The following is a 13,498-nucleotide window of genomic DNA, read 5'->3' as shown; positions in this document are numbered from 1 at the left end:
AAGAACCGGACCCCTGAAGAAACTAGTTAGTGACCCCTGACCTAACATGACTTGCGTTCTCACGCGCGAGTTCAAGTACGGAGTCGCGGGCGACAGCGCTAGTCACACTGAGCGGTCTGCTCTATATATAGTACATGCGTAATGTGCGTATTTTTTAATCTTCGTTAATTGCCCCCAATTGATATGCGCGCGCGCCGATAAAGGGTCTTTGTTAATTACTCACAAATTAGGCGTACCATCGCCCGCACACTGTGGACCTTATGCCTTTTGTAATAAAGTCCACCGATGTACAGGAGCGTTGATGTTTGTACTAGCCTACATACTACATACCAGCGGCGCGCAGATATACCGGAGCGGCCAAGGTGCTCACAAATATCTGAACACGCGCCTCTGGCTCTATTGTCAAGGCGTTAGAGTGCGTGTTCAGATATTTTTGAGCACTTTGCCCGCTCCGGTATATATGGCTGATGGCGTTTGTACTCGTTAGGCTACGCCTTCAAAGTTTTCAAACCTTCAAGAAAAGAACGGAGCGTACCCCCATGCCAGCAACGCACTTACAACCCTTAAATATTTAAGTGGGGCTCCCATACAGAAAACGTGATTTTTATGCCCGGTTTTTTATAAACTGGGGCTATATAAACTAATTACAGGCATAGATAATACATATACCTCATGCACCCTCATGTCATTGTATGTGTTGCCAACCCGTTTTCTGATATGTAACAATGATGAAAATACTTTCGTTTGCGTCAACTTCTCACTTCTTCGAACATTGACAATGGACTCGCTGCTGACCTGTTGACAGACGCGCTTCCTCATATTGTGTCGTTAAATCAACACTAATTTTTGACACAAATATGAATGTTCACATTTCATATTATAAAAGTTGGAAAAAGGTAGTTTCAGACAAGGGTTCATCGATGGAGGCCATCTCTATTTATATTTTTATATTATTTCTGTTCAGAAATATCAGAACACCGAGCTTTTTCAATTTTGCCTAGAAAGCTTTTTCCTTTTTTCTAGTAATAAGATCGAAAGAGCTCGTGACTGAATGGGAATAATATAAAAAAATCCTAAATCGAAAATGCAAGCTAGTTGGGGGTAGCCCCTGCACTTAATATGTTACACAACGAAGGCCGCAAAAATATCTGACACGATCTTATTTGTAGAGCCATAAGAGCGCGTCACATGTTTTACGGCCTTCGAAGAGTATGGGCTCACTAGCTTTTGCCCGCAGCTTCGCACGCGCAGGAGTTTTTTTAATTTTGTTTTTTATTTTTATTTTTATGAATTTTGTAAAATCCTTTCTTAGTGGACCCCTAGACCTTATAAGGAACCTACTTGCCAAATTTGGACTTTCTAGTCCCAGCGGTTTGGGCTGTGCGTTGATTTAAGTCAGTCAGTCAGGTCTTTCACGTTTATATATATAGATTTACATGGTGTGAGAACTCTCATGCGAGTTTCATTACATTGCGTCATTTGATCGGTCGGCTGAATTGATGTCACCTCAATGGTCCGCAATGTAACTAAAATCGTATACGAGTTCGCGCACCGTCTAAATGAGCCCTAACTTATTACTGCAGGTGACTGTACAACTTTAAATACAAAATAAATGCCCTATACTCTAGGGTTTGCAATCCGGGTCCTAAATGTATGAAATTATCCGGATCCGCGGATCTTCCCATACATTTCAGATCCGTCGAGCAAACCCTACTATACTCTCGTCTCGTTGCTGAGTCACGGCGTTTCACTGCACACGTAGGTATACTTTCCACTTTCATCTAGGACCGCAGAATACTTATTAGCCGGCTCCGGCTGACTAGTCTGTCGTTTATAGATAAATATTAATTACTTGGTTGAATCAACTTTTTCTTGTCACTCGTTGCCATGGTTACGTTCCTCTGAGTCACTCTTTAAAACATGATTTTTAGGCATTTAAATTCTCCAAACACGCTTTTCTGTGAAACTTATAAACCCTTTCCATAGAGGGTCGTCTACCGAGCGTGTCAGAAGGTGGTGTACAATGTCTTCCTCCTGTCTCCTTTATAACAATATCCTTTAAACTCTCGCGTTTTGTACACATATTTAATCCGTTCGCCGTTGATATTTGCTGGGACGTCAGTCTTTCCGTGACCACAGCTGGTGCAACTCAGCTGAAACGTCGGAATTTAAGGTAAAAACAATGAAACTATATCGCGGTAGACCCGTTTGTGTGATTAAATATGTATACCTATCCTATCCACGTACATATCCATGCAATGCTAAACAGACTCCGCGGCACCTAATTCGCATCGCCGTCGTGGTTTGCGGTCGTCCGACTCTTCTAATGTTACACTACTAAGTTACTAACGTTTCTTTGTATCATGGGAAATCTTGACAGATGCTTTAATGATGTGGCAGACAAATGATTGCAGTTTTATTACTATAATTGGCCGCAGTAATTGATGTTCAGTAGAAGTTATTACTGCATGTAGTTTGGTATTTTAATGATTTTACCAATTTAAAATCGTTCAAGTCTCGAAGAAAGCTTAGAAATAATTTATATTGTTTTTTCCTTATGCTAGTATTATAACCCTTAAAAGAGAAATGAGTATAGGTATAGTGTTTTTATTCTACTGTTAATGCGATTGAATCTGTATGCGATGTCTTTTTTTTACCTGTTTGGGTGGCTGCCGTTCCTCAACCCACCGACGCAGCGGCAGCTGACGTCTACGACTTTACGAGTTATCGCCCGGGAAGCTTTTGGTCATGGCAGTCTTGTTCAGTCAGCAGCAGAAGTTGCTAAGCGGGCGAGATGCTCAAAACCACCTTGACACGCTCTTATTCTCTTAACAATAAATTCGCGTCAAGATCATTTTGAACACCTGGCCCGCTTAGCAACTTCTGCTGCTGACTGTTCCTGGCCCGCGGTCTAAAACATGTTAGCCAGAGTAGTATGGTTGACCCGCTACTGCGATGTTGCCAAAGTATGGTCAAGATTTAATCAAATTATTTTTGGTAGCTCTTTTAACACAGCCGTTTCAGAACTGGGTTAAACCGCAAGGAATCCGACCTATATACCAGCTGCCGCGAATTCCTGTTAAGTGAAGCAAGTATATTAGGGCCATACCATTTTATAAACCTTATAGTAATCTTAGAGACTCAGCTCTTCTGTCATTGAAACAAGGTGCTTATTGCTTTGGTTTTCAACAGTTGGCAAGCGGAGAAACCTTATAATATGCTTGTAATTTTAATATTGAATAAGGGCTTCGCCACATGATTGCTATTAGCAGACGATTGTGTGCAATCTTATCTCTTCTTAAACAGGTATTTTTTATTTGTTAGCATGTTGTGTCCCACTGCTGGGCAAAGGCCTCCCTCTCTTTCTTCCACGCGTCTCGTTCTATGGCAATATTAGGCCAATCTTCCCGAAAGACGTCAAGATCGTGCCGCCATCTCCTTCGAGGTCTGCCGTAAGGGTGGAATCACATCTGTCAGCATCGCGCCGCATTTTATATATGAGAAATCGCTCGTTAGTATGAAGATGCGTACGCATGCTTTCAGCTTTCCGATGCGTACGCATCTTCATACTAACGAGCGATTTCTCATATATAAAATGCGGCTCGATGCTGACAGATGTGATTCCACCCTTACGCCGCACTATGTTCGTTGTCCACTCAGTAGTTTTCTTGGGCCACAACAGTTATACATACCTGTTTATTACCTAGTAACCTAATAGTTACTTTTTATTGAAGTTGTTTTGTTAAAAAATATATATAAATGATGCTACCCATACAGGGTAGATCTCGCGAATCAGCCCGACCTTTCGTCCAAAATGGCGCGACCTTTCAACCTGACATTCCCTCGCTAATGCGAATTCTTACTTTCGTCCTATGGGATCCTCTTACAGGATTCGTTATAAGAGGAATGAAGGGCAAATACAATGAAACAAATTACATAAATCATAAATATGCTTAGGTTCTTCAAATATGCATGGAAACTAAACTATATTTCCGGGCGCAGACTCCAAGAAAAACCTTATACATATATACGACCGATACGATAGTTTGAGGCCGGGGCCGGAGGAATGACATACATATACATAATATAGTTTCCATCAATCATTATCATCCCATACAGACGATGTCGCGACTAGGAGCTACTAAATATATAAATTAGAATAGTTTTTTATTCGTAAACACACAGACAATAGGTCTAATTACATAAAAAGAACATAGTGAAAATAAAGTGTCTCGAAATGACCCCATCTCAGCATGTTGCTGGCGACTTGCAGCGCTGATCTTCCGATGAGACCATTAAGTGAGAAATAATCACGGAAGGTAACAGACAAAAAGAAAGAATCATAAAATAAGCCTTTATTAGAAACGTGAATAAAATACCTGATGTTATTGTACACTAGTCTCTTGGGCATAAAAGGGCGAGTCACAGCCAAGGGCAGAAAGGGGTGGCAGGTGACGTCATCGCCGATTATGTTTACGAGTATCACCCCTATACTAGACCGGTTATTAGACACTCCCGTTTTACTTCGTTGTGAGAATTTTGTGTCACGCAAAACCACAAAACCACAGTAATTTTTATTTACATTTGTACTATAGCTATATCTGTCGCGTCGACTGATGGTCCCTATGACAGTTCCTTTAAGTATATTTTCCTTGGGCTTAATTTAAAAAAATATTGAAGAAATTTGACATATGAAGGGTACACGGAAAGCACATGTCTAGTCACTCTGACAACATTTTGAGTTATCGCGGTTTGAAAGGAACGATGTACAAATTAACCATATAATTTTCGTTTGTGGATGTATTTAAAGTATGAAATAATGAGTTATATTTATAATTACAGAGGTAACAGAAGCTGTAACAAATAGTTCAGTGAGAGCTCTATATTTTGAGATTAAAATCTCATTAAAAAAAAAAACTAGAAATGTTCTTTCCATGTACCCTTCAAATATATTCCCTATACACGTGTAACGTGCAGAATGCCTGTTAGGTACTCCTAAAAGTCCTAAACAGTTCTGGATCGTAAACGGTTCCCTTGACCCAAATACGATTTTGCGCATTGCAGGCGCTCGGTCGGACACAGACGTCTCGTCTTATTCGTCTAAAACTAATTTTAACATAAAATATATAAAGACTAGCATGACTTAGGTTCTTCATAGAAAAGATCAGGTTTTATATTTGACACGCCATCATCATATTCGTCGCGTTGTTCCGGCATTTTTGCCACGGCTCAATGGAGCCTGGGGTCCGCTTATATTCGACACATGTATTTGAAATATTTGAAATGTAAATCCTCTAATCCACTGAATGCATTTGAGTAATTGAAGTGTCTATAGATGTTATTAGTGTTATTACATCTGTGATCTACTTAGATATGTATGAATGATTTCTATAAATTTTAAAAAACGACGGCCGTTTTATCAAAAATCCTGATAATATAAAAAAATTGCGCGTAAGTATTTATGTTGTTGGATGTTTATCGATTATAGTTTTTAGGGTTCCGTATTTTTCATTCAAGTCACACAAGTTTAAATAGGTGCAAATCCACCGGTTTTGTTTGTAACAGATACATATTATGTTTGGCCAAATGGGGAGTTTTTGCGAATAGAGAACTTTTTGGAGTTTTTAATTAGTGTAAATGTTGACGTTGTATAATTGTAAGTTATGATATGAAATTCTAAAATGCGTCCCTTGTGAGTACTCTGTACTGTATCTTTTTAACGTCAAAGAGAATTAAGAGTTAAGTAGTTTATTGTCTTTGGTAACGTATCACTACATAGTATAAAACAGTCGCTTTCCTGTCTGTCTGTCTGTATGCTTAGATCTTTAAAACTACGCAACGGATTTTGATGCGGTTTTTTTAATAGATAGAGTGATTCAAGAGGAAGGTTTATGTATAATTTGTTAACCCGTGCGAAGCCGGGGCGGGTCGCTAGTATATTATAAATACTAGAAACTAAACATGTTTTTTTGACTAACTTTTCCTCCATTGCATCAGTTTTCAGACAAAGCTTCAGTTAGTCATCGGTGAGTCAGTTCTGAAACGAACGTTTCGTGGAACTTGAGGGGGATAAGTCCCCCTCGTGTCTCGTCATGGTGTCTGGGGGGATGCTGTTTGTTTTGAGAAGACAGCTCCATAAAGATATGAATTTACTTGCCATTAGACAGAAGGAGTAAAGGAATACAGTAGAACGTGGTTTAATACAACTTGCAACTTGTTTTCATCCAATAATTCATGGTTGATACACTTTCCTGTTAAGGCGCGATTCTGGCATTTACTTATAGATTCGCGGTCCTGGGTAAGGCAGTGGTTCCTAACCTGGGGGTAATTACCCCCAGGTTAGGAACCACTGCCTTACCCACAAAACTGGTATTTTACGGGGGTAAATAAGCTAACCTAATATAACAATACAACAAACGTTCACGTTTTATTTTTTATTACCATTGGGAGGAGGGTAAAATCAGGTTCCCTAGTTAGAGTAGTTAGTCATAGGGGTGACCGGACTGAAAAGGTTAGGAACCACTGCGGTAAGGGCATTTATTTGTGTGACGAGCACAGATATTTGTTCCTGAGTCTTGGGTGTTTTCTATGTATTTATGTATTTGTATATTATATATATCGTTGTCCGAGTACCCACAACACAAGCCTTTTTGAGCTTACTGTGGGACTTAGTCAATTTGTGTAAGAATGTCCTATTATATATTTATTCGTAAATACCGGCCTTTCAGGCACTAGACTTCAAATCACTTATGTGACACCAACGAAACGTGGTTTAGTCGTAGGCGAGTTTATTTACAAACCCACCATAATAGTAAATTTGAAGATAATTGTTCTGTATCAAACATGAATGGTTGACCTCTCAGTACCCTCTCAGTTTACCCTACAATCAACCTTCAGTCTGTTTATAAGCTTATTAAATCAGCCTATTATATTATAGGTATGTAAGGTATGTCTATGACTATTAGTACTGTCGCGACGTCTAGCCTAGATGGCGTCATTAGTATGTTTGAGATAGTGATAGTTATGTTATCTTTCACTTATTATTATTACCCTTGAACTCTGTCAAATATCTTCGTCCTTGTACAGCCAGCAGCAATAGTTGGTAAGCGGGCGAGGTGTTCAAAATGATCTTGACGCGACTTTACTGTTATGAGAATAAGAGCGCGTCAAGGTAATTTTGAACACCTCGCCCGCTTAGCATCTGCTGCTGACTTGTAGTGTTGAAGCGACCAACTTGAATCTCAGCTTTCTATGTTTAGTAAAACACATTACATTATACCCTCCGTTGCGTCGCGCTGTCGGATAAAAACGGAGGTCTCCGCTTTCGAAAGTTCCAAAAAAATCGGCTAAGTGCGAGTCTCACTCGCGCACGAAGGGTTCCGTACCATTACGCAAAAAAAAAAACACGTGGCATGGAGCCCCTGTTAAATATTATTTTATTTTGTTTTTAAAATTAGTTGCTATAGCGACAACAGAAATACCTACATCATCATCTGTGAAAATGTCCACTGTCTACCTATCACGGTGAGATAGCCTGGTGACAGACGGACAGTGGATTATTAGGGTCCCGTTTTTACCCTTTGGGTACGGAACCCTAAAAATGGAACCAAGTCGATAACAAATTTAATTCAAGTAAAAAAAAACAAAAAGTTGTTTCGCCCAACGTGGGGCTCGAACCCACGACCCTGAGATTAAGAGTCTCATGCTCTACCGACTGAGCTAGCCGGGCTGTGTCCGAGTGACCCAATTTAGCCTACTGCTTCCGAGCAAGGTCAACTCTTGAGAACGAGTTTTCCTTCTCGTCAAAATGGCGTAACTTCATATAAATTACATGTCGCTTACGCTCTTTTGTAGTAACTAAGCAGTGCTTTAAACTTTAGATTAGCGACGACCCGCGACCTTATGGGAAAGACTATAAGAATCATATTCGATTGAAGCGCAGCTACTGTTATTTTTAACTGGCTACCTATGAATAAATTTGATTTTTAGGGTTCCGTACCCAAAGGGTAAAAACGGGACCCTATTACTAAGACTCCGCTGTCCGTCCGTCCGTCCGTCTGTCACCAGGCTGTATCTCACGAACCGTGATAGCTAGACAGTTGAAATTTTCACAGATGATGTATTTCTGTTGCCGCTATAACAACAAATACTAAAAACAGAATAAAATAAAGATTTAAGTGGGGCTCCCATACAACAAACGTCATTTTTGACCGAAGTTAAGCAACGTCGGGCGGGGTCAGTACCTGGATGGGTGACCGTTTTTTTTGCTTGTTTTGCTCTATTTTTTGTTGATGGTACGGAACCCTCCGTGCGCGAGTCCGACTCGCACTTGGCCGGTTTTTCTTTATTAAATATCGAACTCGAGCAATATTAGAGTTGCCAGTTTTGAGATTTATTTTTATAATCCCCGTAAATACGTGAGCGAAGAATTATGGTTTCCGTTTTGAAATAAAATTGCTAATAAATTATTGATACGAAAATATAAATGTAAAACAAGTTTTGAAATAATATACATTTTTTTATTGGTTTACATTATGTTTCTGTTGAAAGTATGAATAAGAGGAGACTTTTTACCAACTACTTAAAGATTGTTAAAAGCTAATATCACGAGATTAGATCAACCTACTCCGTCATTATAAAATTCTTAACTTGCACAATTTTCACTCTTCTTTTTTAGGGTTCCGTAGCCAAATGGCAAAAAACGGAACCCTTATGGATTTGTCATGTCTGTCTGTCTGTCTGTCTGTCTGTCCGTCTGTCTGTCTGTCCGTCCGTATGTCACAGCCACTTTTTTCCGAAACTATAAGACCTATACTGTTGAAACTTTGTAAGTAGGTGTATTCTGTGAACCGCATTAAGATTTTCATACAAAAATAGAAAAAAAAATTATGGCGGTTCCCCATACTTAGAACTGAAACTCAAAAAATTTTTTTTCCGCAAACCCATACCTGTGGGGTATCTATGGATAGGTCTTCAAAAATGATATTGAGGTTTCTAATATCATTTTTTTCTAAACTGAATAGTTTGCGCGAGAGACACTTCCAAAGTGGTAAAATGTGTGTGTCCCCCCCCCTGTAACTTCTAAAATAAGAGAATGATAAAACTAAAAAAAATATATGATGTACATTACCATGCAAACATCCACCGAAAATTGGTTTGAACGAGATCTAATAAGTAGTTTTTTTTTAATACGTCATATATCCCCTAAATACGGAACCCTTCATGGGCGACTCCGACTCACACTTGGTCGCTTTTTTAATTAGTAGGTGCGTATAGCACCTGTATGTAATGAACCTAGTTTATGTCTGTGAAAATAACTTGGTTTTTGTAAATGAGAAATGGGTACTTTCCTCTACTTTAAATAAATTATTTCTCACTGTGCACGAAATAAAACACCAGACAATTATTAGAAAAACATAGATAGCAGTTATGTATACAAAATGTAAATTTAATAAATCGGATTGAAATATAAAAAAGCGGCCAAGTGCGAGTCGGACTCGCCCATGAAGGGTTCCGTATTTAGGCGATTTATGACGTATAAAAAAAACTACTTACTAGATCTCGTTCAAACCAATTTTCGGTGGAAGTTTACATGGTAATGTACATCATATATTTTTTTTAGTTTTATCATTCTCTTATTTTAGAAGTTACAGGGGGGGGGGGACACACATTTTACCACTTTGGAAGTGTCTCTCGCGCAAACTATTCAGTTTAGAAAAAAATGATATTAGAAACCTCAATATCATTTTTGAAGACCTATCCATAGATACCCCACACGTATGGGTTTGATGAAAAAAAAAATTTGAGTTTCAGTTCGAAGTATGGGGAACCCCAAAAATTTATTGTTTTTTTTCTATTTTTGTGTGAAAATCTTAATGCGGTTCACAGAATACATCTACTTACCAAGTTTCAACAGTATAGTTCTTATAGTTTCGGAGAAAAGTGGCTGTGACATACGGACGGACAGACGGACAGACGGACAGACAGACAGACATGACGAATCTATAAGGGTTCCGTTTTTTGCCATTTGGCTACGGAACCCTAAAAAGTAGGTGAGTTGACTGTGAGCTGTGACGTCACTACACATGTTTTCATATAAATTCCATATTAACAAATCGTTTTGACAGTTCTAAAAAAGGAGCTGATTTGACTAGTAGGAAAGTAGACAAATGTCTCTTTTTTTCGATATTTCTACGAACTTACACCTATCAGGCCTTAAAAGTATGAATTTTTATACATTTAATTTATGGTGTGATAACACTATTTATTGACTATAAGACGATCACGAAATTTCAATAATTATTGGCTATTTAGTACCGTTATTCGATTTGTAAGATATTTGTGAACCGGTCCCGTATCGTAGATTAAATAATTGACTGAGCATCTACATACATACTTAGGCCATAATCTTCAATGCGATTTGGATTTGACCTAATGGAGTATCACGTCAAGCTATTTTAGTTCTTAAAAATATAGTAATAAGGTAGTACATGTATAGTGATAGTCAAAATATGTTAGGTATACTCTAGGTAAACGTAAATTAAACGACAATTATAGTTACTCAACAGTCGCTTATATCGCAGATTGCGGGGATCTTTCTCTTTTACTCCAATGAAGGCGTAATTAGAGTGACAGAGAAAAATGCCCGAAATTCGGTTTTCGCGGTAGCCCCTCTGAATATATTGTCTTACTGCATACCTCTTGGTTCCGTACCAATTTTTATACCATTTTGTTTAACACTAATCTCTATGTAGTCAATATAGTAATGACAATACACAATGGTTATGTCATTATTATTGATAGTGTCGGACACGCAATTACAATTGGCAGAATTTTTCATTTTATTCTAATCATTCCACTGTGAATATTAATGTCATTAAAAGTAATGTTATTCATATTGACTTCTGATTATATTTGCCCCCAAAATTATAGTAGTGAATGCTACCTATTTCGTTGACTGTTATTAGGCACTTAATCCAGTAACTATTTATACAATAACTCATAACTTACCCGTTTTCGCCGTAATCGGGCAAAAAGCATTGTTTTCGTAAGCGGAATTTGCTACAGGTCATTCCTAACCGAATGTGTGGATTGGTCGATAATTGATTTTACGTTTTTTTTTTCAGACACGCAACCATGCAACGAAGTAGGTTGTGAAACTTGGACACCGACGGCGGATACGTAAGTTTACTGTTACAAATTGATAATTATTTGTGGCTTTCTACACAAAAGGGTCCTTATGTGCATGCTCCAAGTGCAATAAGGAGGTTTTCGTCTGAAACTCCAACAGAAATTCTGATAGAATGGTCCTTATTGCACTTCTCTGATGGAAAGCCACATTACTTCTTGATGGTAGTAAAATGGCAAGGATGCAAACACGTTGAACGCTTGAGCAATTGCGATCAAGTAAACTGTGCTTTCCGGGGTGTCACTATAAGATAAACGTTCCTCTAAATACGTACCTAAAAATCGACCAAGTGCGAGTCGGACTCGCGCACGAAGGGTTCCGAACCATTACGCAAAAAACGGTATAAAAATCACATTTGTTATATGGGAGCCCCTTAAAAATTTATTTTATTAGTATTTGATGTTATAGCGGCAACAGAAATACATCATCTCTGAAAATTTTAACTGCCTAGCTATCACGGTTCATGAGATACAACCTGGTAACAGACAGACGGACAGTGAAGTCTTAGAAATGAAATGGGGTCCCGTTTTTACCCTTTGGGTACGGAACCTAAAAAACACAGAATTGCGTTTAATTAAATAGTTACCTATTGCGAAGGCAAACTTATGTTTGATTGAAGTATAAAACTAACACTCTTCTCTTTACTAACACTTGAATTGAATGCCGCTTTTGCTTACAATACAAGTGCAAATCATCCTTCGTTACGATGCGTTATTGAAAAATAAGACTATTATGTTACCTATACTTGTAATAAAGCTTTACAAATTTTACAATGGCGATGCTTAACTTGTCCTAACTGTACCCATCAATAACATGACTATATTGCTAATATTATTTATTGTTTAGTTCAGTGATTCAGAGCAGGGATGTTGCGGATGCAGATTTTTTGACATCCGCGGATGCGGATGCGGATATTTAAAGGCTCACATCCGCGGATGCGGATGTCAAGATTAGGTACTTAGAAAACGTAAAATATTACATTTTTAGTATCTTTTTATTTGAAAAAAAAAAAAGAAACGTTCAGTATTTGAGGAAGAATATAGGTGCGTTATACTCGTACCTATGTAATAAACATTAACTTGGCAGACTTTTCTGGATTTAGACGATTTCGTTATAGGTAATGACGAAATTACCTAGCACTTACGCCGCCGCTAAGACGTTCCTGTACCGACTTGTTCGACATCCTCATCCGCATAAGCTCCGCATCGATTTCACGGATGTTGAAAATAATGCGGAAGTTCCGCGGTTGCGGATGCGGATGCGGATGTTCGCAACATCCCTGATTCAGAGGGCCTATCAAGTCCGTGTCTGTACGTTGTAACGAATAGGGTATTTGATTACTAGTCAAATCAGTTTTTTCGATCTGTCAAAACGATTTGGCTACTATGGAATTTACATGAAACACTAGCATGTGACGTCACAATCAAATTATCTACTCTTTATAGTTTTATACAGGTTTTAAAATAGACTTGTGTCTAAAAATAACTGCTGCTGTCTGCGTTAGGTACTCTATTAATCTTCTGGTGCTTTATTTCATGTATGGTGTAAAATCATTTATTTTAAATACAGTCAAATACCCTATTCTAGTGTATTTGACTGTATTTAAAATAAATGTGCACATACGTCCTTTTTCCGTGGAGGCGGAACTCAATTGACAGTTAACGGAAGTGCCAATGAACTTGGCGGGAAACGGACGTTCTTATTTTAAAATTTCGAAATTGTCAAGGCGTTCTGTGTTGCAAGTTTTAAAAATAGGCTATTTATGACGGTAATTTTGGATATTGGTGGTACCTAATGACGTTATTCATAAACGACTGCTAACTTAATCAATTGATGATCGTCGTTTGTCCCTATCTGTCGATATGCTATAGAGAGGGACAAACGACGATCATCAGCTGATTAACTTGGCAGACGTTTATGAATAAGGGGGTAATTTATATTAGGTATCTACGTATGGTTGAATCCTATATATACAGCGTGGGTCCGAATCAGGGATGTTGCGAATATCCGCATCCGCGACCGCGGAACTTCCGCATTATTTTCAACATCCGCATCCGCATAAAATCGATGCGGATTTAATGCGGATGCGGATGTGGAACAAGGTCGGTACAGGAACGCCTTAGCATCGGCGTAAGTGCTAAACTGCTAGGTAATTTAGTCATTAACCAAAAAACCTATTAGAAATGAGCAGTCAAGCGTGAGTGGGATTTAACCTGTCGAATCCCACGATATGACGTCACCATAAGCGTTCTGGCTCATATATGAGCCGTGGGAGCTGACAGATTAATGTACGGAACCCTTGGAACCCGA

At 38.6% G+C, this 13,498-nt stretch overlaps 1 non-coding gene across 1 annotated transcript; it reads right to left on the bottom strand.

The window, feature by feature from the left end:
* Nucleotides 1-7,656: 7,656 nt before the first annotated feature.
* On the bottom strand, nt 7,657-7,729 carry Trnak-cuu (transfer RNA lysine (anticodon CUU)). Its single transcript has one exon. It is a non-coding gene; the product is annotated as a tRNA-Lys (tRNA).
* Nucleotides 7,730-13,498: the final 5,769 nt, after the last annotated feature.

The sequence above is a fragment of the Cydia amplana genome, chromosome 27, assembly GCF_948474715.1.
Source record: "Cydia amplana chromosome 27, ilCydAmpl1.1, whole genome shotgun sequence".
In the NCBI taxonomy this organism is placed as follows: domain Eukaryota; kingdom Metazoa; phylum Arthropoda; class Insecta; order Lepidoptera; family Tortricidae; genus Cydia; species Cydia amplana.
The sequence above is the reverse complement of the archived record's forward strand: the minus strand, read 5'-3'. Positions and strand labels throughout refer to the sequence as shown.